Source organism: Dama dama, chromosome 30 (assembly GCF_033118175.1).
Source record: "Dama dama isolate Ldn47 chromosome 30, ASM3311817v1, whole genome shotgun sequence".
NCBI classification, from domain to species: domain Eukaryota; kingdom Metazoa; phylum Chordata; class Mammalia; order Artiodactyla; family Cervidae; genus Dama; species Dama dama.
In genome coordinates this window covers 88,529,807-88,555,721 of record NC_083710.1, presented here as the reverse complement: position 1 = coordinate 88,555,721, position 25,915 = coordinate 88,529,807, and the positions used below count along the sequence as shown (strand labels likewise).

General features: G+C 56.0%; 1 pseudogene; it reads right to left on the bottom strand.

The window, feature by feature from the left end:
• Positions 1-20,679: 20,679 nt before the first annotated feature.
• LOC133049379 (basic proline-rich protein-like) lies at positions 20,680-22,312 on the bottom strand (annotated as a pseudogene).
• Between the last annotated feature and the right edge of the window lie 3,603 nt (positions 22,313-25,915).

Genomic DNA, 25,915 nt, shown 5'->3' with positions numbered 1-25,915 from the left:
CTCTCCACTGCTCTTTCCTCACCCTTCTCCCAAACCCTGTGTTTCCTAACCAAGAGCTATCCTAGTACCTGCCTCCTGCTTTTCAAAACTGAGAAAAGATGCAGTCTTACAACCTAGAAGAAGTCGAATTTGTAATTTAAAAGCTCCAGATAAAGAAATCTCCATGTCCAGATGCTTTCACTGGAGAATTCACAAACTTAAAAGAATTAACATCGGTTTTACAAATCTGTTCAGGAAAATAGCAGACAGCAGAGTACTCTCCAACTCATTTTATAAAGTCGGTATTATTCTGATACCAAACCAGCCAAAGACGAAAGAAAACCACAGATGTATTTTCCATGGACTTAAATGTAAAATACTCAAAAAATATTAGCAAACTAAACCTAGTAATGTCCCAAAAGAACTATACACCACAACCAAGCAGGACTTACTCCAAGTATGCAAAGATGAATATACGCAAAGATAAATCAGTGTAGTCCATACATCAACAGACTAAGGAAGAGAGACCACAGCAAAAGTACTCGATACCCATGAAGGATAATGATTCTTAGCAAACTAGGAGTACGCGCACACACAAAGACCCCACAGTTAAAATCACACTTAACGATGAAAGACTGAACATTTTCTCCCGAAGTTTGGGGAAAAGGCAAGTACGTCTGCTCTCACCACTCTAATTAAACCCAGTGCTATAAATCCCAGCCAGTGCAATAAGGCAAGAAAGAGAAATAACAGTAATATAGATTTTAAAAAAAGAGAGAGAAAATTTAGCCTGTATTCACAGATAATATGATTTTCCATGTAGAACTCCTAAGAAATCTACAGAAACTTCTACAATTAATAAATAAGTTCAGCAAGGTCACAAGATGTTAGATAAACACATAAAAATCAATTAATCTCAAAAATATACCAGCAACTCCTACAGCTCAATTCCAGAAAAATAAATGACCCAATCAAAAAATGGGCCAAAGATCTAAACAGACATTTCTCCAAAGAAGACATACAGATGGCTAACAAACACATGAAAAGATGCTCAACATCACTCATTATTAGAGAAATGCAAATCAAAACCACAATGAGGTACCATTACACGCCAGTCAGGATGGCTGCTATCCAAAAGTCTACAAGCAATAAATGCTGGAGAGGGTGTGGAGAAAAGGGAACCCTCTTACACTGTTGGTGGGAATGCAAACTAGTACAGCCACTATGGAAAACAGTGTGGAGATTCCTTAAAAAACTGGAAATAGAACTGCCATATGACCCAGCAATCCCACTCCTGGGCATACACACTGAGGAAACCAGATCTGAAAGAGACACGTGCACCCCAATGTTCATCGCAGCACTGTTTACAATAGCCAGGACATGGAAGCAACCTAGATGCCCATCAGCAGACGAATGGATAAGGAAGCTGTGGTACATATACACCATGGACTATTACTCAGCCATTAAAAAGAATTCATTTGAACCAGTCCTAATGAGATGGATGAAGCTGGAGCCCATTATACAGAGTGAAGTAAGCCAGAAAGATAAAGAGCATTACAGCATACTAACACATATATATGGAATCTAGAAAGATGGTAACGACAACCCTATATGCAAAACAGAAAAAGAGACACAGAAATACGGAACAGACTTTTGGACTCTGTGGGAGAAGGTGAGGGTGGGATGTTTCAAAAGAACAGCATGTATACTATCTATGGTGAAACAAATCACCAGCCCAGGTGGGATGCATGAGACAAGTGCTCGGGCCTGGTGCACTGGGAAGACCCAGAGGAATCGGGTAGAGAGGGAGGTGGGAGGGGGGATCGGGATGGGGAATACGTGTAAATCTATGGCTGATTCATGTCAATGTATGACAAAACCCACTGAAATGTTGTGAAGTAATTAGCCTCCAACTAATAAAAAAATTTAAAAATAAATAAATAAATAAATAGATTCCAAAGATTCAAAAAAAAAAATCAATTGTGTTTCTATGAATGAACAATATACAGTGGGAAAGCAAGATGTTTTATCACAATCTTTGCTTCAGCCACTTTGGGGCGAGGTCAATATCCTAAATTCTAGAACTAAAAAGAGAGAGAAAGAGAAAGTCAAAGAGAGTCGGGGGGTGGGGGTGGGGAATTCTCTAGGGAGGGGTCTGTCCCAGGGGTCCCTGTGGCTTTTTCCTCACATGCTCCTGACACTCATCATTATTGTCTTCTTTAGCAGCTGCTTCATCTCTTGCTGCCAACACCAAAACGAACAGATGGGCCCCATGAAGCCGCTGAGGCCGGGGTCCACGCAGGGGCCAGTGCCACACGGGTGTCGCTGAACGTGCCCAAAGGAACCGCAGGGTGCTACCACCCCAGGCTGCCCGCATGTCCCAGCTCCTCCATCAGGACGGGCACTGGTCAGCCCATGCTCCTCCCGCAGACCCTGTCCCTTCCTCGGCTAACACCACAGGGAGAGCAGCCCTCCACCCCCAGACCAGCCCTCTCTCGAGAGGGCAAACAGTGGTTCCTGCCTCCCCAGCTCCATCGTATTTATTTGCTACCTCCCTTCTGAAGAGATTTGTTTCAATTGTATGGGGCTTGATGTGGTCCATCCAACAGTTGCCATACCTGCTTGGAAGTTCCCACCTCTGCGGGCAGCCTTCTCTTTGACCCCCTGCCACCCTGGACCACACCTCTCTTGGGGTGGGTCTCTGGTCGGGGTGGTGGTGAGTGCCCGAGCCAACTGTGCCCGATCAGAGTGACCACCAGTCCCCCGCATGCCCAGTGGGTCTCTTCACAAGAATGAACACAGCTGGCTTGCCAAGGGGACCCCTGGACCAGAAGTCCCATCGTCACCATCCATAGGACGTACACTCAACACAAGCTGCAGAAGGCAACCTCATTAGAGTCAGGCAGGGGGTGCACATTGCATGGAATCTCCTACTGCTCAGAATTCAGCAGGAACAAACAGCAGCCTCCAGCTCACTGCGAGACCCTTGAGCTCACTGTGAGGTCCTCCAGCTCACTGAGAGACCCTCCAGCTCACTATGAGACCCTTGAGCTCACTGTGAGACCCTCCAGCTCACTGAGAGACCCTCCAGCTCACTGAGAGACCCTCCAGTTCACTGCGAGACCATCCAGCTCACTGTGAGACCCTCCAGCTCACTGCGAGACCCTCCAGCTCACTGCGAGACCCTCGAGCTCACTATGAGATCCTCCAGCTCACTGCGAGACCCTCCAGTTCACTGCGAGACCCTCGAGCTCACTGCGAGACCCTCGAGCTCACTGTGAGACCATCCAGCTTACTGCGAGATCACTGCGAGACCCTCCAGCTCACTGTGAGACCCTCCAGTTCACTGCGAGACCCTCCAGTTCACTGCGAGACCATCCAGCTCACTGCGAGACCCTCCAGCTCACTGTGACACCGTCCAGCTCACTGCGAGACCCTTGAACTCATTATGAGACCCTCCAGCTGTGAGACCCTTGAGCTCACTGCGAGACCCTCCAGCTCACTGTGAGACCCTCCAGTTCACTGCGAGACCATCCAGCTCACTGCGAGACCCTCCAGCTCACTGTGACACCGTCCAGCTCACTGCGAGACCCTTGAACTCATTATGAGACCCTCCAGCTGTGAGACCCTCCAGCTCACTGCGAGACCCTCCAGCTCACTGTGAGACCCTCCAGTTCACTGCGAGACCCTCGAGCTCACTGCGAGACCCTCCAGCTCACTGCAAGACCATCCAATTCACTGCGAGACCCTCCAGCTCACTGCGAGACCCTCCAGTTCACTGTGAGACCCTCGAGCTCACTGTGAGACCCTCCAGCTCACTATGAGACCCTCGAGCTCACTGCGAGACCATCCAGCTCACTGTGAGGTCCTCCAGGTCACTGCGAGACCCTCCAGCTCACTGTGAGACCCTCGAGCTCACTGCGAGACCCTCCAGTTCACTGAGAGACCCTCCAGTTCACTGCGAGACCATCCAGCTCACTGTGAGACCCTCCAGCTCACTGCGAGGTCCTCCAGCTCACTGCGAGGTCCTCCAGCTCACTGCGAGGTCCTCCAGCTCACTGTGAGACCCTCCAGCTCACTGCGAGGTCCTCCAGCTCACTGCGAGACCCTCCAGCTCACTGCGAGACCCTCCAGTTCACTGCGAGACCCTCCAGTTCACTGTGAGACCCTCCAGCTCACTGTGAGACCCTCCAGCTCACTGTGAGACCCTCCAGCTCACTGCGAGACCCTCCAGCTCACTGTGAGGTCCTCCAGGTCACTGCGAGACCCTCCAGCTCACTGCGAGACCCTCGAGCTCACTGCGAGACCCTCCAGCTCACTGAGAGACCCTCCAGTTCACTGTGAGACCCTCCAGCTCACTGTGAGACCCTCCAGCTCACTGCGAGACCCTCCAGCTCACTGCAAGACCATCCAGCTCACTGCGAGGTCCTCCAGCTCACTGCGAGGTCCTCCAGCTCACTGTGAGACCCTCCAGCTCACTGCGAGACCCTCCAGCTCACCACCTGCCATTTTGTCCAGCTCATAAACATTTCTCCAGGGGCCTGTCTGCACGGGGTGTGGGAGGTGTGATCAGCTCTGAGCACAAGTCAGCAGGATGCAACGGGCAGGAAGGAGATCGCGACAGAGAAGTGACCGTGCAGGAAGGGTCCCCGCCGGGCACATCCAAGAGCAGCCTCCTAAGCTTCAAAGGTGCCGAGCGCCGTGTGGGGCTCAGGGGGCCCGCGGAGATGAGAGGCAGGCCGCGGCGGGGGCCCGACACATCAAGGAGGCGGCTGACCTGTGACCACCCCTCCCCGTGCCCACTCGGGGGCTAAGGGGCCCCCTCCCTGGCCCCGGCAGGACAGCGCAGCGTCTGCCGCTGTGATGGCCGTGCCCACCGGGCCGCAGAGCGCAACACAGGATGGGGGTCGGGAGAAACCAGTGCCCCGGCGGGGGAGGGTCACACGGGGAGTGCCAGGCGACCCCAGCCTCCCCTGCCCCTGGGGGGCAGGGTGTGTGATTTCAGCAGGATGGAGGAGGGAGGCGTGTCCAACTCAGGACGGGGCGACAGGGGCCAGGTGGGATCAGGCCGGAGGGAGAGGGTTCTCGACCTCGTTGGCTTCTCCTCCGGGTGGATGTGGAGCCCTGCAGGGGACGCCTCCGTGCCCGCGCGGTGCATCACGATTGGTTTACATGCCTCTTGTCCTCCCTCGTCTCCGCTTACAGCTGTATATCTTTCTTATGGTTCAATATTTACCAAAGAACTGCAAAATTAAAAGAGATCCCATAGCTGGAGAAGACAGCATAATTATAAGGGTCAACTTGATAAGACATATAATCTTCAGAAACCTGCAGCTTCGCCTAATAAAATATTTATATCAGTCACTGTTGGACACCCGGAGTGGGAAAGAACTGATGCTTCCAACTCAGCATTTCAGGGTGTGCAAAAATGTCACAGGGGCGCTGGAGGCAGGGGCGGGGCGTGGGGCTTCCTGTTTAACCAGTTCCTGTCTTTTTCTTATGGTATAGTGGCATCAGCGCTCGTGGCTGTCGTGTCCAACTCTTTTCTTATAGTATATTGAGACTGATATTACCAAGGAACAAGGACTTTGACATCAGGTTTGAATTCTATTTCTTTTATAAATTTGAAGGAAGCCCTTTTTCTCCTTTAGTTGCATTTCATTAAAAAAATAAAAACACTCACAAAACCTGATCCTTGGTCCCCCACTCCACTGGGGAGAATTACACAAGGTTTATGTTACACCATAGCTTTTAGTGTCATACATTTGAATATTTTTAAAATAGCATAAGACTTTTCTCTTAAATCGTTAAAATCAAGCCTCTTATAACAATAAAACAACAAAAAGTCATCGTCTTCTTCCCTTGCTGTGTTGACTACCATGTGAGTTTTCAGCAGGTATTTGATCAGACCTCTTTTTGGCTCTGGGGACGTGGTCATGCAAATTGCCCTGCCCACACAAACCCGGCACTTAGCAAGGAAGAACGTCTGAGTGCCTTGCGGTTCCGGGGTGGAGAGTGCGGAGGTCTCGGAGGCGGAGGGCTCTCACCCACATCTGGGGTGTCCAGCTCCAGGGTCAGGGGCTGTGGACCTGGGACCAGCTCGACCTTAAGCTCGCAGCACCTCACGTCCTTCCTCTGTGATGGGGCTCAAGGTGACTGCTCATGAGATCCCGTAAGGATCTGAAGCTCCCCGTCTGCGGTGGCGGCTCACTGATGACCTCACCAACGGCACTCCTGCCAGGGTCCGTAACACCAGCTACAGAGAAGGAGCAGAACCTGGGTGTCCTCACCTCTAAGACCCAAAGGGAGACTGGCAGCAGAGCAACCAGCTCTCCAGAGCATTCAGAAACAGTCACACGGGGCTGACACGACTTCTCACTGACGTTTCCCAAGTTTCCTCCGGTTGACTGTTTCCTTTCTTTTATGCTATTTGTCATTTTATGAAGACCACTTCGGCACATAGGGGGCTGGTTAAAAGGCATCATTAAATCTGATTTATGAAATTATGGAAACATTTCCACATGTTGAAATCATAAGAGGCTCACTAAAAATACAGCCCCAAGAAATGGCAATAAAGGGAGCGCGGGGATGGGGCGGGCGTTTGGGACTGGCAGATGCAGACCAGGGTACACAGGATGGACCGCCAGCCAGGTGCTACCGCAGAGCCCAGGCTAATCGGGGCAGCGTCCTGCGATAGACCATCAGGGAAAGGAACACAGACCTCAACCACTTTGCTGCACAGCAGAAATTAACACTTCATAAATCAGCTCCAGTAAGATTGTTAAAAAACGGGCAGTCACGATGTTCCATGGGAAGGACGGTAGGAAGCCTGAGGGGTCTTCAGTCACGGGTCCCATCCAGCCTGCTTATCCCGGGTCCCTCTGAGCCCACCAGCGCCCACCTGAGCCCCGAGGTTGCTCCTTGACTGTCTCCTAGGTAACACCCCTCAATGCCGTGCAGATACGCCCCTGCTTCACAGGGTTGGAAAACCAGAGGCAGAGATGGCAAGCACAGACCCAGCCAGGAAGCGCACAGCTGGATTGGATCAAAAATCATCACCTGGTTTGAAGGTTTTGCCTTTTGTTGGAGAGAAATGGTCGATTCAGATGAAGGCAGAGGCTGTGTCTCTGTGTGGGCTCTGCATGGTGGCATCCAGGCCTGGGGCTGGGCAGAAGCATGCTAAGTCCGTGCTGGATGTTTGATAAACTGTCCCTCAAGAACTGACCATGGTAAAGACGACCACGGTCAGAGGACACGAGGCCGTGAGCTGTGTCTGTGTCCGTGTGCCTTCTCCGGCCATGTGAGCCGGGTTGCACGGCCTGGGTCGGGGTCCATGGCAGCCCAAGGCTCAGACGGACGTCTATGCTCCCCAGCGCTGGGCTTATCCTCTGGTTTCCGTAGCCCAGGTCAGGATGGGGCTGGCCTGGGGAGCCAGGGGCTGGCTGGGGGCCTGGAGGGTCGCCCAGGAACAGAAAATTACAGAGCAGTTCCTGTTCGCTCTTCCCGTTAAGTCACCGGCCATCACCACACTGGGCCGGGACCATCAGAGCAGGACCCCCGAGGCTGGTGGTCGTCATAAGTCAGGCCCCCTGCCGCCTGTCAGCCTGCCGTGATCCCCTCTGAGGGGGAAGACGGGGACAGCTCTGTGCAATTGACCACATGGAGGCCTGGAGGGCGTGCAGGGCGCACGTGGACACCATGGAGGGCATTCGTGGCTGGCGAGTCAGGGAGAGAGCCCAGCCTCTAACCTGGGCAGGCGGCCAGCCAGGGAACGACGGCCAGGGAACGGAGAGGTGAAGCGCACGGCATCCTGCGGCTGTTCCTAAAACTGTTCCTAACCTCCAGGACTTGGCACTGTTTTCTCAAGAAGCTGCCCTAAAAGCCAGGAGCCAGCAGTTGTCCCAGGCTTTGGGGCACGCACGCGTGTGCACAACCTTTGGAGCACGCAACGCGTGTGCACAGCCTTTGGGGCAGAGCACCAGGTGGCAGGAGCCGTCCTGGGCCTCCCCCTCCCTGTCTGAGGCTCCCTCTCAGCTGCGGGGACTCCGTGTGGAGTCGGCCCTGGGTGTGTTTGTAACGAGCGCTGCTGATTGAGTTACTACGAGTGATCACTACTTGTTGGATGGCAACAAGCACGTTAGGGGCTGGGATCTCATCTGATCTCGGATCCTGAAAACAGGCGCTCACCTAAAGGCCGACGGCAAAGCAGGAGGCCCCCCCCCGCCCCCGGACTGGCCACCTCACCTGGCGCCCCCAGACGCGACCCCTTGCCCCCCAGGGGGTACATCATGCCCACCTTCCCAGCCGGTCCAAGTCCTAGTAGAAACATCGGCAGAAAAGGATGGAGTGACGTGGGGGAGTCTTTGGCATGGGGGAGTCTTTGGTGCGCAAGGCAGAAGGGAGACAACGTGTTGGTAAACACATGCAGTGGGAAAGGAACACGAGAGGTCATGCTCTGAAGCACAAAGGACTTTAATTCTCTTGCCTCCCACGTGCGTGAGAAATGCCAGTTTTGTTCATATTGCTGCAGTTACGCACATGACAGGATAAAGGGATTTTTTAAGCTGAAATTTGGTAATGTGGTCTCAAAAGTCATTCTGAGCCATCTGAGAGTGAATGACTCTACAGTTATACAAATCACTTTTGTAATGCTGGCTGCACTTGGAGATATGATCAGATAAGCATATTGCTAAAATAAAATGTGTTAAATTTAACATCGTGGCAATTCTGTCATTTCATTCAAGCCCCCCAAAATTGCTGCAGTCTAAACCATTAAGGTTTTTCTTAAGTTCCTTCTCTCCTCTCTTTTTAATCCCAAAGAAATGGCTATAATGATTTGCTAATAAAGTGACAAAGAGGAGCAACCTCAGTTCATTCAAAGACTGTATCCAGAGAAGACACAATTCTAACTCCATGCAGTGCGAGAGAAGGTCGGCCTGCCAAGAGGACCCTTTGTCTGTGGGTTCCCTGGCGGGCCATGGCTGACCCCTGGCCAGGACTCCTGGGCATCAGAGCCCTGGGCCCAAGGAACCACGGTGCCCTCCTCCCCGGCCACCGTTAAAGCCGGGGGAGTGTCCGACTGCCCTGGGTACTCCCGCTGTTAAAGGCCTTACCCCACGCGATCTCAAAGGCACACACGCCCAAACACCCCACATTTAACTTAATGTTCTGCTGTAAAGTTTTAGAAGCATTTTGTAATTGTTCCTCTAAAAGATGGCATGGAGCGGTGGTTACGGACTGCTAGAACCCCAGTTCTGCGTGACCTGAAGGAAGTTGCTCGACCTCTCTGTCGTTTACGAAACAGGAATAACTAAGAGTGCTTTTATCACGGGTTATCATGACAAGTAAATGAACTAACATGCACTCGGAGGCAGAAAGGAGCCAGAGACCAGCCCTGCTTTGCCGTGGTTGTGTCACTGAGTGAAGAGGAGTCATCTGATCAGAAACCAGCTGTGCCGTCCCGGCATTTACTGGGCACACTCGGGGGTTCTCGTGTGAGAAAAGCCAGCTTCTCAGCTGTTTCAAATGCACCCGCCAGGCTCCTCTGTCCACGGGATTCTCCAGGCAAGAATACTGGGGTGGGTTGTCATTCCCTACTCCAGGGGATCTTCCCGACCCGGGGATTGAAGCTGGGTCTCCTGCACTGCAGGCAGACTCTTCACCGTCTGACCCACCGGGAATACAAAGTATAAATCCCCCTGCTGAAAAGCCCTCCTGTAAAAGTCTCTCTCTCGGGAGCGATGCTGCCGGTCCTCGTGGCTCCAAGACCACGTCTCTCTCCCTCACGTCCTCCCATCAACGCCGCTTGCAGAGGTCAAACGGGCATTAATATCACGGGGCATCGGACAGCCCAGCCACCCGCGATCACTGGGAAGCAGTAGTGAGCTGCATTAACTGACTGCACACAGGCTGACCCTGGTCAGTACCCGCTGCCTTGACGTGGACAGTAATGCCCAGCGCAGCACGGCAGCTAATGGACCTCGCCCTCTGACGGATGGCAGAGCGGATTGAGCCAAGCCAGTGGGGAGACACCGATTGCCTTGATGGTGGCTCCTCAAATACACCTCCATCCCACAGGCACGGTTTCTACTTCCCCTCCCGCCCAGCTGGAGAGAGGGGACACGTTTCTCACAAGGGAACACAGTAACCCGAGAAGTGGAAGACTATTCCGAGGACCAGAGCAGCAAGTTGGGACCAGCTGTCTCAGGTCTGCGAGAATCTGAGCAGGCGACTCCGCCCCACCCCACCCACCCACTGTGTCCTGCAGCCCAGATCTCAGGAACCAGGGCTGTGCTCAGGGCCATCTGCATACCTCACCTGGAGCCCTTCCGTGCAGGAGATCGGCTTCTCCTCCCCACCTGTTTATTGATGCAACTATTCACTCATCTATACCCACACGGACTCACGAATGTTTATTTTACACTTGGAGTTACAAGCTAACCCTGCGTTACTTGTCTTGTTGCTCAGACTGGTCCAGCGTTCACAGCGTCAGCATCCCTGGGTCCTGGGACGGCCCCTCATTCCCGGGTGGGTTTTCTCAGCAGGCCTTACTTGCTGGCCCAACACAATGCCCCAGGTTCATCTTGTATAACATGTTTCCTACGCAAGTTTCCAGTCCTGGAATCAGCGCTTTCTCTAGGAGACTGGAATTAGAAACCATGGTCTAGGTGCTAATGTGCTTGATGGCATTGCTTCTGGGCCCTCTTCACTGACAGAGGAAAGGAACGAACGTGTGTGCACTAATCTGTGTAGATCCACAGCTCCGAGCGCTTCTGTATGCAGCCACCTGTACCCACGTGAGTTAGAGATAAGCTTGCCCTGGTGTCCCTAATGCTAACCCACCCCCACATGGACCATTCCAGCACCTCGCCTGCTTATCTGCAACCTCCCACTCCAACGCCGAGGGGCTCGGAGGTGGAATTTTAATCCAGATCTTTCTAATTCTAGCAGCCACACCTCTAACCACTATACCACACTGCCTCCCAGTTACTGTGATGTAATGGATGTGATTATTGTATATAAAATGCAGCTTCTAGAACATACTAGGCCCTTAGTACCAGCCCAGCCTCAAGCTAAGCCCACTCCTGGCACCCCAATGCCCATGGGCCAGCCGGGCATCCAGAGTCACAGTCATGCCTACAGGGCCGTCATGGTGGGGATCCGCCTGCTGTCTCTGCCGTCCTTTGCCGCAGTCTCCCTGGGGGGATCTGCCTGCTGTCCTCTGCCGTCCACTGCCACGGTCTCCCTGGGACTGCCCCTCCTTAGGGCTCTGGGCAGCGGGCTGCAGAGCAGTCGCCAGGGCCTCCTCTGGGAAGCTCTCAGAAGCACCCCGGTTGTCACATCCTTGCGTGCATTTCTGTTCCCGCCTGCGATGCAGAGTGGGCGCTGACAGAGGACCTGCCCCCCAGAGATCATGAGGCCGCAGGGCTGTGCTAAGGACACACACAGATGCAGGGATCCGGGCCCCCGGCACCACGGGCCCAGACTCCGGTGGCGGTGAGCCCCCCGGCCTGGCCCCCTTGCTGTCCTTCCCTGCGGGTCTCAGCTCAGACCGCAAGCCCAGACTCACCCGCCGAACAGGGGCCGCTTCTCGCCTTGCGCTCCCCCAACCACGCCGGGACCCTTCACTGAGTTTCCATCTCCTGTCGAGTCTAAGCTGCCCCCAAATGATATTTTGAGACCAAATAAACGACTTCTCCCTCTTTTAGTTCTTTGAAGAGCCACTTAAGAGGTTTCTTCTCAGAAACATAGAATAGTGCAGTCAGTCAATACTCATAAATTGTGGTTGAATGAATAAATACAGTCAGAAGATGGTCATTTCCTCCATGGGGCTCAGTGGGGTCTCACGATTTACAAGGTGTGCTGAGCAGCTGCCCTGTTTAGACTCACAGGGTCCCGAGTCCTCCCGTTCCCAGGTCCACCTGCCCAGGGGGCCCCAGGGGGCCAGGCACAGACCCAGGACCCAGCCCCTTCCTTCTGGTCCAGAGCATCAGGGTCTCAACAGGGTGAGGGGACCCCTGGGAGGACCCTCCAAGTGAGGGGCTGAGGAAAGGGGAAGCGTCCGCGGTGTTGGGGTGGGGGCAGGCACACGGGAAGCCTGACGTCTGTCTCTCTGGGGGGTGGGTGATGGGGGGCAGGAGGGGCAAAGGGGGCGCCGGGACCACTAGGAGGGAGGAGCAGGGTTAGGGGAGCCGGCGCAGGGATGCTGCTCGTGGGTGAAGTGAAGACGAGGAACTCGGGAAGCAGCTTGGCTCGGAAACAGTAAACTCATCACTGCCGTCCATGAGCACTGCTAACCGTCCCTGCCAGATCCCCGCTGCAGAATGGCCAAAGTGCTCAGGGCACTGGTGTGTGGTGGGCAAGTTTTGTTTGATTACAGCGCAGACCCCCATCGACTCTGTGTGGTCCTAGGCCCCCGGGGCAGCGACTTGGAAGCATTAAGTGAGATAAGTAGGGGGGTGGGCCCAGGGGAGGAGCGGTCAGGGACGTGGGCTCATCAGCTGGTGAACAGCGGCCAGACGGGAGAGGGGCTCTTTGGGGGACTGCTCCTCGCTCAGAGGCTCGTGAGGGCCCCGAGTCTCAGTCCAAGGGGAGAGACGCAGGGGCAGAAAGGACATCATCTGAGACAGAGAGCCAGAGTCCGAACTGACAGAACAGAGCGTCGGCCACTCCTCTCTTACAACTTCTCATCTCCGTCAAGGTCGGACGTTTACCCTTTGTTAGGCTCACTTCCTCACCTTGTAAAATATAAACAATATTTCCCTGGGAGGGTTTTTTCCTGAGGATTATTTAAGATACTGACAAAGAATCTTGCATAGTTTCTGGAACCTACCAGGTAGTTATTACAGATTAGACATTGCATCTTTATATATCATCTATCGAAGTGTAGCCTGTGTTGTATGTTTTCATGTCACACATACAGTGTTCAAATTGTTACTGATTAAACATTAGAAGGGCTCCCCTGGTGCCTCAGACAGCAAAGAATCTGCCTGCAACGCAACAGCCCTGGGTTCGATCCCTGGGTCAGGAAACGCCCCCGGAGGAGGGCATGGCTACCCACTCCAGTATTCTTGCCTGGAGAATCCCATGGACAGAGGAGCCTGGCGGGCTGCAGTTCGTAGGGTCACAAAGAGTCAGACACTCCTGAGTGATTAACAACAACCATTAGAAGGAAGAGATGCTCTTGTGGGAAAAGTTCACAGAAGCAGGGCTGCTAATCCAGACAGGACTGGCTGAGTGATTTGAGTGGCTTCTAGGAGGTCTGTCCACGCAGAGACTAGATTTGAGGGATCCTTGTCGTGTAGGGACCTCTCAGGGAATCCCAGCAGCGGGCATCCGTTTTCTAGAACTCCAGTTACTTAGGAAATGGAGGGATGCTCTTGGTAGTTTCTAAAGTTTTGGCCAGTCCTACCATTCCAGAACGGCTTAACTGGGATTGAGGTTGGACTGGAGGATGGACACTTTGACCGCCAGGACGGTGCGATCTGGGAATGAACCCTTACGGCTGGTGTGGAGTCTCTGCTCTGAAAGGTGCACCAAGAATGCAGAGGCCGTCTCGCTGCATTCAGCAGCAGTGTCTGCCTTAGGGACACGAGGCGGTCCTCACCACGCGGCCTCTGGGGACATATGAGGCCGTCTCGCCACATTCAGCAGCAGTGCCTGCATTAGGGACATGACGTGGGCCTCACCACGCGGCCTCTGGTGCCAGCTGCTCCTGGATTCTTGTCTGCTTGCTGAGGAAAGGGAGGAGAGGAGGACCAGCGCCTTCTCTGGGTGACCGGGGCAGCAGGCTGAACGCCGCATCCCGGCATCTCAGGGCGGGGCACCCTGCACTAAGTTCCCGACACTCCCAGGACCTTCAGGGTGGGTTTGAACGCCGAGCCCCACCCGGCACCCCTCCAGGGTAGACGGAAACGTGCTGGATGAGACCAAGGGCGGCAGCCCGCGTGAGGGACCTTGTTCTGACGGGACCTGCATGCCTGAAGCCTCTCATCACGCCTCAAGTCACTGAGACGCAACCCGCGTCTGCCCTGTGGATGCTCCTCCTTGGCCAAGCTTTCCGTTCCTCCAGCTCCTTCCGTTTCTCAGCCCCCGCCTTTGGCTCGGGAAGGAATAATTAGCCAGTTAACCCCGGCTCCTGGATCATGTCTGCAGCCTCGACTCCTAAGCTCTCAAGGTTCACAAGTTGTTTTGTTTCAAGTACTTTATATGGTGCCCACCAGGAACCGTAGGAGGTCAGGCTCTCAACAGTGAAGGAATTATCTTCAGTGTGGAGACAGCACCGCCTGCCCCTCCCCCCCCATCGCCGTAGATCCATTTAAGGGAACCCCGTACCCCCAACGTGGCCCAAAGTCATCTCCCTTTGTTATGCATATTGTGGCTTCTCAAAGTTATACGCAGGGTTTAAATATTAATTTGCCTTTCTGTGGATTCTGATTCCAGGACACCAACGAAAAACTTGGTGATTGTTATCGTATTATTTAAATATAGCATGCATTTACCTAATAATACACCGTCATTTTTCTCAGCTGTATATGTAATAAATACACCCCATCCATAATTCCCTATGATATTTATCTGAGGGATATAAACATTCCTTTGAATAATAATGCTTGTGTAACCTCCCCTGACAGTTTGTCTATTAAAGAGGAAATTAAATATACAAAGGTATGGGGAAAATCTCTGTGAGGCAATAATGAACTTAGCAAATTCGAGAAAGGAAATGAAAGGTGACTGTCTGAAGCCTACACTTCCCCTTCGGCTTCTCACGAGTCACCACTTATCACAGAAGCGCGGCTGGAGGGCCTCCGTGCATCCACACACGTCCGTGTGCAGACCCGGGCCGGTCATGTGCTGGACACGGAAGGAACTGCAGAAACTGGGCGGACTCACAGGTCAGGGGAGGGAGGAGCTCCTGGGGGAGGGACTCTGCTTCTGAGGATGCATCTTTGCTTACTTCTGCTCCCAGACGATTTACTCTAAGTTACTCCCCAAATTCGTCTGCAGCTCACCATCCAGCTACCCAGCCTAGAGTCTGACGATTATATTTCCTTAAATCTCCCCTGGACTTTCTCTTTTTGAAAACACACAGACCAGCGTGATATGGAATTGTCAGATGTGGGTGCCATCAGAGGCATGCTTAGTAACACATCTTTGTGTTAAAATCAGACACAGGGTGACATTCAAACTTAAAAAAAAATTTTGGAGGAGAATTGGGGAGTGCAATAAAAATGTTATGAGTGTCAGTGATTTCCTTATAGATATTATCCAGAATATAAGCTTTTTTTTCTTTTATTATTTAATTATTGGTGGCAGCAAATCTGCCTAAAATTGCCATTTCATTGAGGTCTAGTTAAATTAATAATTAGCCAATTAATTAAGTATGGCCACAGTGATTTATTAATTCTTTTAAAAGGAAGGAGAAAAGTTTCAAATTGGGGGGAAAAAACCCAAAGTAACATCTTACCATTATTTAATGAATGAAATAGAAAAGCTTGTCCCCAGTGGTGAAAATACCGCTAGTCAAATAAAATTCCCCCTCAATTAAAAAGCAGCGTTCATGACTTTTCAGTGGTGATTTTGCTTGATCCATGCTTAGGTCAGCTCCCTGTCTGGTCCAGAGCATGAGAAGACAGTGCATATTGCGGCTATAAAGTAAAAGTCATCATTTTAAAAGCCCTCCTGCTAATGCCTTTAAAATCAGCAGTCAGACGACCATTAGAGTAATTACCAGTCCCCAGAACCCTGGAGCTTAATCACACGGGAGGGAACCCCCTGCGGCAGCCCGTCTCTGGTCTGGAGCGGCGGAGGCTCCGGGACCACTGCTGCTGCAGGCAGATGGGGGTGCCCGGCAGACAGGGCATGGGGGTGGTCTAGCTTTGCCCGCAGGCTGGCCTAGCGTGGGAGCCGAGCTCAGGGGTGCAGGCGGGAAGGGGTCTGGAGGCGGCTGACCCTGAAGCCCCCTGGCCCCCTCCCCGCATCCGTCCCCCTGCCCTGCTGGCTCTCAGCTAGCACCACAACCGACAAGGACCGCTGAGACCCTTTCCCCGGACACATTTCACATTCTAGACCAGTGTCGTGAACACAGCCAGGGATGTCAGAATTTCACTCCAGGAGACAGTTCTGCTCACTTGCCCACTTTCCACGTGCTGCTTTGTTGCCTGTTTTTGTTTCATTCTATAGGTTTGCTGTTGCTGTTGTCCACTCACTCGTCATGTCCGGCTCTGCGACCCCAGAGACTGCAGCACGCCAGGCCTCCCTGTCCGTCACCATCCGCCAGAGTTTGCCCAAACCCATGTCCATCGAGTCGGTGATGCCATCCAACCGTCTCGCCCTCTGTCGGCCCCTTCTCCTCCTGCCTTCAATCCCTCCCAGCATCAGGGTCTTTTCCAATGAGTCAACTCTTCCCATGAGGTGGCCAAAGAATTGGAGTTTCAGCTTCAGCATCAGTCCTTCCAATGAACACCCAGGGCTGATCCTTTAGGATGGACCGGTTGGATCTCCTTGCAGTCCAAGGGACTCTTAGAGTCTTCTCCAACACCGCAGTTCAGAAGCATCAATTCTTCAGCACTCAGCCTTCTTTATAGTCCAACTCTCACATCCATACATGATTACTGGAAAAAACCATAGCTTTGACTAGATGGACCTTTGTCCATATATGTATAAATGTTGATAACTGGATTAAATTCTCAATTCTGCATCATACTATATGCAAGGGAGTAAAGAAAGGAAAAGATAAAATTTGCTCATGTGTGGGTAAACTGGTCTTATACAGAGAGAGGCAGTAAAAGCGTTTCAAGCTCACCTCTTGCTAACTTCTGTCTCCCTTCCTCGTCCCTGCAAAGCCTGAGGCTTCCCAGCCCTGCAGGCGCCCCAGGCCCCCACCTGGCCGTCTCCTGACCGTCTGTCTGCTGGGCGCGCACCTGCCCTGCGCATCCTCGCCGAAGAGCCTGGACTGGCTCCTGGCCCGGTGACCACAGTCTTGAGAGCCACTTCCAGGCAGCGATGTCGAATGTAGTCACGAGAATTGCATGAAAAGGGGATTCATGGAAGGTGGCAGCATTCTTGCTAGTGACTCTGTCAGCGCCTTTTCAGCTGACACCTGCCCATTAGCCCTGTTTCTGCAGCTGGTGGTGACTCTCAAGCATGGAGCCTGCGAATGTATGCTCTTACACCTCCCTCTAGATGCGTGTATTCACATTCTTAGCTTCTGAAATTAATCCATAGTTGCGAATGGAATGTTCTTCAGAGACAAAGTGTGTCGAGCACGCCTGGGCCTCGGCTTGCTCACGGACATGGACGAGAAAAGCCCCATTCTCACATGCTCCCACCGAGCCCAGGCCTTTCATTTTGGAGGGAAAATCCATCAGGATCCCAGAGTGGTGATTTGCTCAAGTGGAAGAGTCCTGAGAAGCAGGCGAACTGGCGAAGCAGGGGCGACCCTGGGCCACCTAAATCATCAAGACCCAGCCAGACACTAATTCCCACTTCCAGGCGAGGCGGACAGCGTGGGCATGTCCACGCCGCCGCCTGCCTAGATGCACCAGTGGGACAGCGCACGCAGCGGTGAGGCTCCTTTACCCGGCGCCGGGATCTGACGGCTCGCAAAGGTCCTCAGATCCAGAGCCGGCCAAGAAGAGAGCAGAAACGGATGAAGTTTAAAAATAAAAATCTTATTGCCGGTGTTTCAAACCAACACAAGCAGAGCTGCTCCCCACCCCTGCAAGTCAATACGCCACGGCGCACCGCGAGTGTCTTCCATTCCGCTCTTTCATGCTAGATTTACCTGAGAGGTGAGTGTACTGAAGCAAATAGCACAGACAACCTCAATAGGACAGCTGCTTTGAATGGACACGGAAGGTCATTCCTATTATTTCAATTAACAACACAAGCTCTAGAAACACATGCGAGTGAATTAATTTCAAGCTCCCATTTGATGCTCCCGGCGAGGACATCTTTGGGCCCCCCGGTTGTCTTGGCAACTCCAGGATCCTAGCCTGCAGAAGCAGCCTCCACCAGCCCCCTTCCCAGCACACACACAGTTCAGATAGTACATTAGCCGAAGAATATGATGTCCATGTAAATGCTGAGATATTTTCGTTGCCATAGAGATAAGAAGAATGGCAAAAATACAGGAGTACTTGACATACTCCGAGGCAGACTTTTAATTAAAAACGCAATCTCAGATGACAGCAGCAAGATGGCCGGCCGCACGCGGGGCTTTCAAGCTCCCGCACTTCGTGCGGAGTGTCCGGCCGGGCCCCTCAGGCAGCATCGGGGCAGCCCGGCCGCCCGGCCAACGAGGAGGCGGAGCACGAGGCTCTGTGTCCACGCCCGTCCCCGTGCACCACACCCAGGAAGGACGGGGACTGACACACAGTGGGGACAGTTCCCCATGCTAGTCCTGTGTTTCTTCAGAGACAGGAAGCCACATCGGGGACCATTTCCTTATACTTCCATGACTGTGGAACCCGGGGCTCCGGCAGGAATAACCTTGCCTGTGCCGTGATCTCCTCCTTGTCCGCCCTCTCCTCTGAGGAACTGACTGCACAGTTTCTCCAGGGAGGCAGCGTCTCAGCCCCTCGGGGGTGGGTGTGCTCTGCCGCAGCAGAGCTGGCCAGGAACTGTTCTCCTAAAACCATGTTCTGAAGAGCTGGGGGGAGTTCTCCAAAGTTAATATTTAATTTTTACAAAAACTATAGACATTTCCACAAACTTCCGTCAAAGATATCTGCTGCTAAATTACTCCTCAATTGGTTATAACCTGAGAGATGCCAGTGCATGCAGGCATGCTAAGTCACGTCAGTCACGTCCGACTCTTTTGCGACCCCACGGATCGTAGCCCACCAGGCTCCTCTGTCCACGGGATTCTCCAGGCAGGTATACTGGAGTGGGTTGCCATGCCGCCTTTCAGGAGATCTTCCCGACCCCGGGTTTGTAACTGCATCTCTTACATCTCTTATGTCTCCTGCATTGGCAGGCAGGTTCTTTACCCCTGGCAGCACCAGGGAAGCCTGAGCAATGCCTTGAACATTTTCCATACAGCGCCCCTGGGGGGAGAAGGTGCCCCTGGGGGGAGAAGGCGCCCCTGGGGGGAGAAGGCGGCTGGGATGAAGGGCCCACCGCGGGCGGAGGCATGACTTCCTGCCTCGGTTGGTCAGCGGCCCCCATGCCACCCTCCTCCTGGGAACCCGGCCCAGCTCCACCCGCTCAAAGCATTTCTCCTCTGTCCAGCGCGGGGTCAGAGCTCTCCCAGAGTCCCACCCCCATCCTGCTTCCTTTCTCATCCAGTCCTGCCCATTTTCCCAAGGTCAGCCACCCTCTAAGGTGCTGCCTGCCTGCCCAGGACCAGTCCCGGTCTCCAGGCAACCACTGCGTGGCCTTCCGCACCTGGCTGTCCGACCCCAGCTCCACCCCAACTGGCGTCCCTCCCCTCCCACCATCCACCGGACTGGCTTCTCTCTCTGCCTCTGCCATCTGCATATGCACAGTGACCTAGGGCTGAGACCCGAGGCTTTTCTGGATGCTCCCAGGCCACGGGCTCAGAAAGTCTGCGAGGCTCTGAGCGTCAAGGTGAAGCTACTCCCCCGGAGAGGAGTGGACTCCTACCGAGGACGGGTCATCCCGACACCTCCCCGGGATGCTGGGCGGGGCCGGGTCACCGTGGTCACTCAGCACTCAAGGCCTCCCAGGCTGAGCTTGCCTCAAGCAGCCCACTGTGTGTACCCCCATGTCATCTCTGCCTTTCAGGGGGAGGAGCTTCTCACCACCCACAGCCCCTCCACGCCACCCCTGAACCCCTTCTCTCTGCTTCAAATGCCGTCCAAGGAGCAAACTGCGTCTGTCACAGCTGTGAGGGACCACTTCTGGTCAGTACTCGGTTCATGTATTTCTCAGGAGATAGACGTCCCCGTGTGAGCTGTCAACCTCGTGATGGGAGCCACACGTAAAGTGTGACGATGAGCCGCTTGACCCGGGGGGACGGTCCAGGGTCCAAAGTCCTCGAGCCATCGTGGTGTCTGGCCCTGCCCTCTGGCCCCGGCGTTTGTGGGGCCAGCCACCCCTGCCCGGGCCACCCCTGCCCTGACCCCTGTGGCTGGCCCACAGCCAAGTTGGGTGGTGCTCATTGACCACCGGGCCCTGCAGAGGAGCACGCGCCACGGTCCCGGGTCCCCGAGCGCGTGCAGAGGGGGCGGGGGCCAGGTGGGGACCACCAGCCCCGCGGTGGTCAGGGGGCACCGCGGCATCAGGAGCCATGCGGAGAGACTGGGGGAGACCAGCTGTCCACCGTGGTCAGAGGGGGGGACTGAAGACATGACTGGATCCAGGGGTGCGGGATGCAGCAGACCAAGGGCTGGTGTCCAGGAGGGGCGAGGTGGGACCCCCAGACCTGGAGTGGAGCAGACCCCCCCACCGTGCGCAGCATGGGCTCCTCCGGGAAGGCAAGGACACGGCGGGTGTGGGAGGCAGACGCAGGCAGCGGGTGTGAGCTCGTCTATGGGGCATAAGAGGCGTGCAGCTCCGGAGTCTGCTAACGGGGAGCAAGGCAGCATGGGACGGAGACTCCCGCCACGGGACGTGCTCTCCCCTTCCCAGGCCCCTGGAGGGCACCCCCACTGACCCGGCCCTCCCGTCCACTCCAGGCCTCTCCCCGAGGGGCCGAGCGGCCCCTTCCACGGGGCTGGACCGTGAGTGACAGCTTCACGTGAGCTGCTCATCCTTGAAGGCGCGTGCCTGGAGGTGGCGTGGCTGGCCTGTCCGTGCCTGACGGGATGGGACCCGGGCCCCCCTGGGAGCGCCAAGGTTTAGGACAAGCCTGGAGTGAGAGCGGCTGCCCAAGCCGGTCCACAGGCCGGGGGTCCTGAGAGGGGACCACCCAGGGGCAGCCGGGAGAGGGTCAGCCAGGAGAGGGGCAGACGGGAGAGGGTCAGCCAGGGGAGGGGCAGACGGGGGAGGGGCAGACGGGGGAGGGGCGGCCGGGGGAGGGGCGGACGGGGGAGGGGAGACGGGAGGGGGCAGACGGGGGAGGGGAGATGGGAGGGGGCAGCCGGGGGAGGGGCGGACGGGGGAGGGGCAGCTGGGAGAGGGGCAGACGGGGGAGGGGCGGACGGGAGAGGGGCAGCTGGGAGAGGGGCGGACGGGGGAGGGGCGGACGGGGGAGGGGCGGACGGGAGAGGGGCAGCTGGGAGAGGGGCGGACGGGGGAGGGGCGGACGGGGGAGGGGCGGACGGGAGAGGGGCAGATGGGGGAGGGGCAGCTGGGAGAGGGGCGGACGGGGGAGGGGCAGCTGGGAGAGGGGCGGACGGGGGAGGGGCAGCTGGGGGAGGGGCAGCTGGGAGAGGGGCGGACGGGGGAGGGGCAGCTGGGAGAGGGGCAGACGGGGGAGGGGCGGACGGGGGAGGGGCGGACGGGAGAGGGGCGGACGGGAGAGGGGCAGCTGGGAGAGGGGCAGACGGGGGAGGGGCGGACGGGAGAGGGGCAGCTGGGGGAGGGGCGGACGGGGGAGGGGCGGACGGGAGAGGGGCAGCTGGGGGAGGGGCGGACGGGGGAGGGGCAGCTGGGGGAGGGGCAGATGGGGGAGGGGCAGCTGGGAGAGGGGCGGACGGGGGAGGGGCAGCTGGGAGAGGGGCAGACGGGGGAGGGGCGGACGGGAGAGGGGCAGCTGGGGGAGGGGCGGACGGGGGAGGGGCGGACGGGAGAGGGGCGGACGGGAGAGGGGCAGCTGGGAGAGGGGCAGACGGGGGAGGGGCGGACGGGAGAGGGGCAGCTGGGGGAGGGGCGGACGGGGGAGGGGCGGACGGGAGAGGGGCGGACGGGGGAGGGGCAGCTGGGAGAGGGGCAGACGGGGGAGGGGCGGACGGGAGAGGGGCAGCTGGGGGAGGGGCGGACGGGAGAGGGGCGGACGGGGGAGGGGCAGCTGGGAGAGGGGCAGACGGGGGAGGGGCGGACGGGAGAGGGGCAGCTGGGAGAGGGGCGGACGGGGGAGGGGCGGACGGGGGAGGGGCAGATGGGGGAGGGGAAGCTGGGAGAGGGGCAGACGGGAGAGGGGCAGACGGGAGGGGGGCAGTTTGGCGGGGCTGGGGGCTGGCAGCCGGCTAGGAAGCTGGCCCGCTGCAAGAGGGGCTGGGGTGCGGCACCCACACCTCTGTGCAGCTGCCCTCCTCCCCCTCGCCCCTGGAAGGGGTGGCTGGATGGTGGGGAGTGTGGTCAGCGCTGAGTGGCTCTGGAGAAGCCTGCTCCACAGGAGAGGCCCCGAGCACCCTCATCTCCCCACGGGGTCCGGGCCCTGCCAAGTCCCTTGGCCAGAAAAGAGAACTCACGTCCCGGCGGGCATGCCCGCCAAGTCCATCTGCACCTCTCAGGAGCCGGCGGCCCGGGCTGCCTGTCCCCAGGGCTCCCCGGGAGGCATGGCCTCCTGCCAGGACCGAGACGGGACGGAGGGAGGGTCATGGAGACAGAGCAGTAGCCAAGCTGCAGACAGCCCGGCCCGGGGGCCCCCAGGCCCAGGCTCAGGCTTCCCCATGTCTGAGGGGGACGCACAGGCACACAGCCTCCAGAAGGAGCTGAGGAGCGGACGAGGAGGGGCCCGGTGCGGAGGGCATCATCTGGCCCAGAGCTGCAGACACTGCCCGCTGCACCCGCAGGAAGGGCTCAGCCCTGCACGGGCCCGAGGCCCACCCCGCCCGACCAGGGGCTTCAGGAGAGGAGCAGGGGCACCCTGACCCCAACTCTCTACGTGGCCCCAGAATTGGGCCATGACCTCCTCACAGAGTCATTTTGAGAATTAAATCGTGTATGGAAATCCTTAGCACTAATTGCTAATACACGTTCATTGGAAAACGGGGACTGCTTATTAGTCAGGGCTCTTCAGAGAGACAGCGCCAGTAATGGGTGTGAGTGTCTCTGTGTGCATGTCTGCACATATGGGGGGGGGGTGGATTCAGTGTAGGGGCTCAGCCCGTGTGATTACCAAGGCCACCACTTCTGAAGCTGCAGGGTGGGCTGGCAGCCTCGGGGAGGGCTGGAGCCAGAGTCCCCTTTTTCAAGGGGAACCTCGGTCTCTTTCTCTTAAAACTTTCTGCTGATTAGGTGAGGGAGGGCAACCCACTTTACTCAAAGTCTACTGATCTAACCATGTCTAAAAGGTTCCTAACACAGCAACCTCCATACCGGTGTCTAACTGAATTTCTGGGGGCCGCGGGCTGGCCAAGTTGACACAGGAGATTAACCATCACAGACCACACCCAGCATCTTCTCTTTCCTATCAGCCGACCGTCCTTCCCCAGATGCAAAGAACTTTGACCCCAAACCTCAGGGCCAGGATTTGGAGCCGCCCGGATTCACAGAAGTCTTCCCATGTGGGTGAGCTGAGCCGTCCTTCCAGAGAGAGCCTGCATCATGAAGACACATTCTGAGCATTTCAGAGAATCTGTTGACAGCTTTGGATTTTCTCCTCATAAAAGATATATATGTATCAAAACAGCACATCGTCTCAGGAGTTCTCTGGTATTCTCTAGAGTGACAATTTCCCAAGGGTGGCTGGACTTGAACTTGACATCTTACATCTGAAAGTACCAGGGCTCCTTCCCATGGGAACTGTGCAGACAGGAAAGGCTTGGGGGATCAGGGGGCCCCTCCACCCCTGGGAACACCTGGGCAGGAGTCATGGGTTCTGTGAGGGTCCCGGGAGGAAGAGGGGCTCTTGCTGGGGTCTTGCTGTCTCCTGGTCTCACCGTCTCCTGGTCTCACCAGGGCCTGCAGGTTGGTGTGCAAATAAGGCAACTGGAAGGCAGGCTGCCGGTCCAGGTCCCCGCAACTAAACGGCAGAGGAGACGCCCCATCCCCTCCGCTTCTCGTTCCCGGCAGAGGGTTGACAAGATGGCCCCTGTCCTGGGGCAAGCTTGGTCCCACACTGGGAAGCACTATATAGCATGTATTCCCCCGTGTGTGCAGCGGGCAGTCAGCTTACCGTGGGGCTTTCCTGGCAGCTCAGGGGTAAAGAATCCACCTGCCAATGCAGGAGACACTCGTCCCATCCCTGGGGCAGGAAAATCCTCTGGAGAAGGGAATGGAACCCACTCCAATATTCTTGCCTAGAGAATCCCGTGGACAGAGGAGCCTGGCAGGCTACCGTCCATTAGGTTGTGAAGAGTCTTTTTCAGACACAACTGAGCGACTAAAACCAGCAACAGCTGCTTACTGCATGTCTGTGCACAGGCAGCAAACGCTGCTCTGAAAATGGCAGCGTTTACACAAAAGCTGCTTTACTCATTAAGTAAAATGCAGGCGTCTGGAGCCCCCTCCGGAAGGGAGTCTGCATTGCCCTCTGTTGCCCCCTTCACCCCACGTTGCTCCATCTTTGCAGGGCAGACGCTCGTTGTGGTTGGTTTTGCAGGATGTCTGAAATCAGACTCCTAGTGGCTTCTCTTGGCTCCCTGGAGTCAGTTTCACGGCTTTCAGAGTGAACCTCAGGGTCAGTGGCATTTCTTTCATGGACCCATGTGATCTGTGAGCTCACGGGGTGAGGGCACCAGTGCAGAGAGGAGGACCGGGATCAAGGCCAGTCTGGAGACTTCAGAGTGGCGGCAGGGGCGGGGGGCATGGACAGCGAGGAGGAGGCTCCTCGGAGGGGCTCTCGGGAAGGCGGTGCGAGCGGGGAGCACGCCAGGGGTCCACACCGACTGAGCTGGCACGTCTCTGAAGCAGCACGCAGACAGAGCACCCGAGTTGCCCATTTCCCCAGGGGAGGGGTTTCGGGTTGTGGACAACAGCACACGTGGGTCTGGACAGAACAGAGCGGTGGCCCGGGGGGTGTTTACAGGAATCCCACCGCCGTGAAGGACCCGAGTGATGTGGGCTCCCACCCCCACTGCCCGGGGACCCGACAGAGACAGAGAGTCACATGGGGAGGTGGGCCTGGGGGTTCAGATGGTGAACACACGCTGTGGGTGCAGACCATGGGTGGGCCCCCCAAACCTGCCCGACGGCTCCACACACAGCCGACCTCCTTCTACTCATCCCCCCGTGGATCCGGACGACAATCTGGTGAAGGAGCGGGCATGTGTGTGTTGCTGTTTGGTCGCTATGTCATGTCTGATTCCTTGACTCCATAGACTGCAACATGACAGGCTCCTCTGTCCTCATTGTCTCCCAGAATTTGCTCAAACTCATGTCCTTTGAGTTGGTGATGCCATCCAACGATCTCATCCTCTGTCACCCCCTTCTCCTCCTGCCCTCGTTCTTTCCCACCATCAGGATCTTTTGCAATGAGTGCTCCCGCAAGTTCAAAGTCCGGGATCTGGAGTGAAGACTTCCTGGAGCCTGTGGCTACACGAGGCGGCACTGGACAGACGCCAGCTCTGACAGGAGATGCATTTTTTCGGTGGCTCAGAGGTGAGCGTCCTGGCCATCCTGATGCAGGGCCTCTCCCTGTGACCTTCAGAGCCGGCCCTGGGCCAGCAGAGTGAGTGTCACAGCCTCCAGGGCCTGGTGACTCATTTCTCCAACACCACTGACACCAAGAGCTGTTTCAGACTGCGGGACGAGCACGGTCTGATGCCCTTCCTCCCGGAATCTCAGCTGTCAGAGCCGTGCTCCCCGATGAGGCAGGACAGGTTCCAATGGGTGGTACCCCCGGGGGTCAGTCCCTCGAGTGTCCAGGGAGGTGGGGGAGCATCGTGGGGGCAGGGCCCACTGCGCCTCAGGGGTCCGGTCGTTTTTGTATTTGCTAGATAAGTGTTGCTTTAAACCAAGACTTTAATGAGCCCCAAGCAACATCACCACCCGCCTGACGTGCTACGGCCTTGGGTTGATGCCCGTCAAGATGATGTCTCAGTTATGCCCAAAGCCAGAGCAGCACCAAACGTTTCCCAGAAAAAATGACGAAGAAAGAGACCTGTGTCACTTCCGCGGCCTCGTGAGCCCTGCCGCCGAGGTG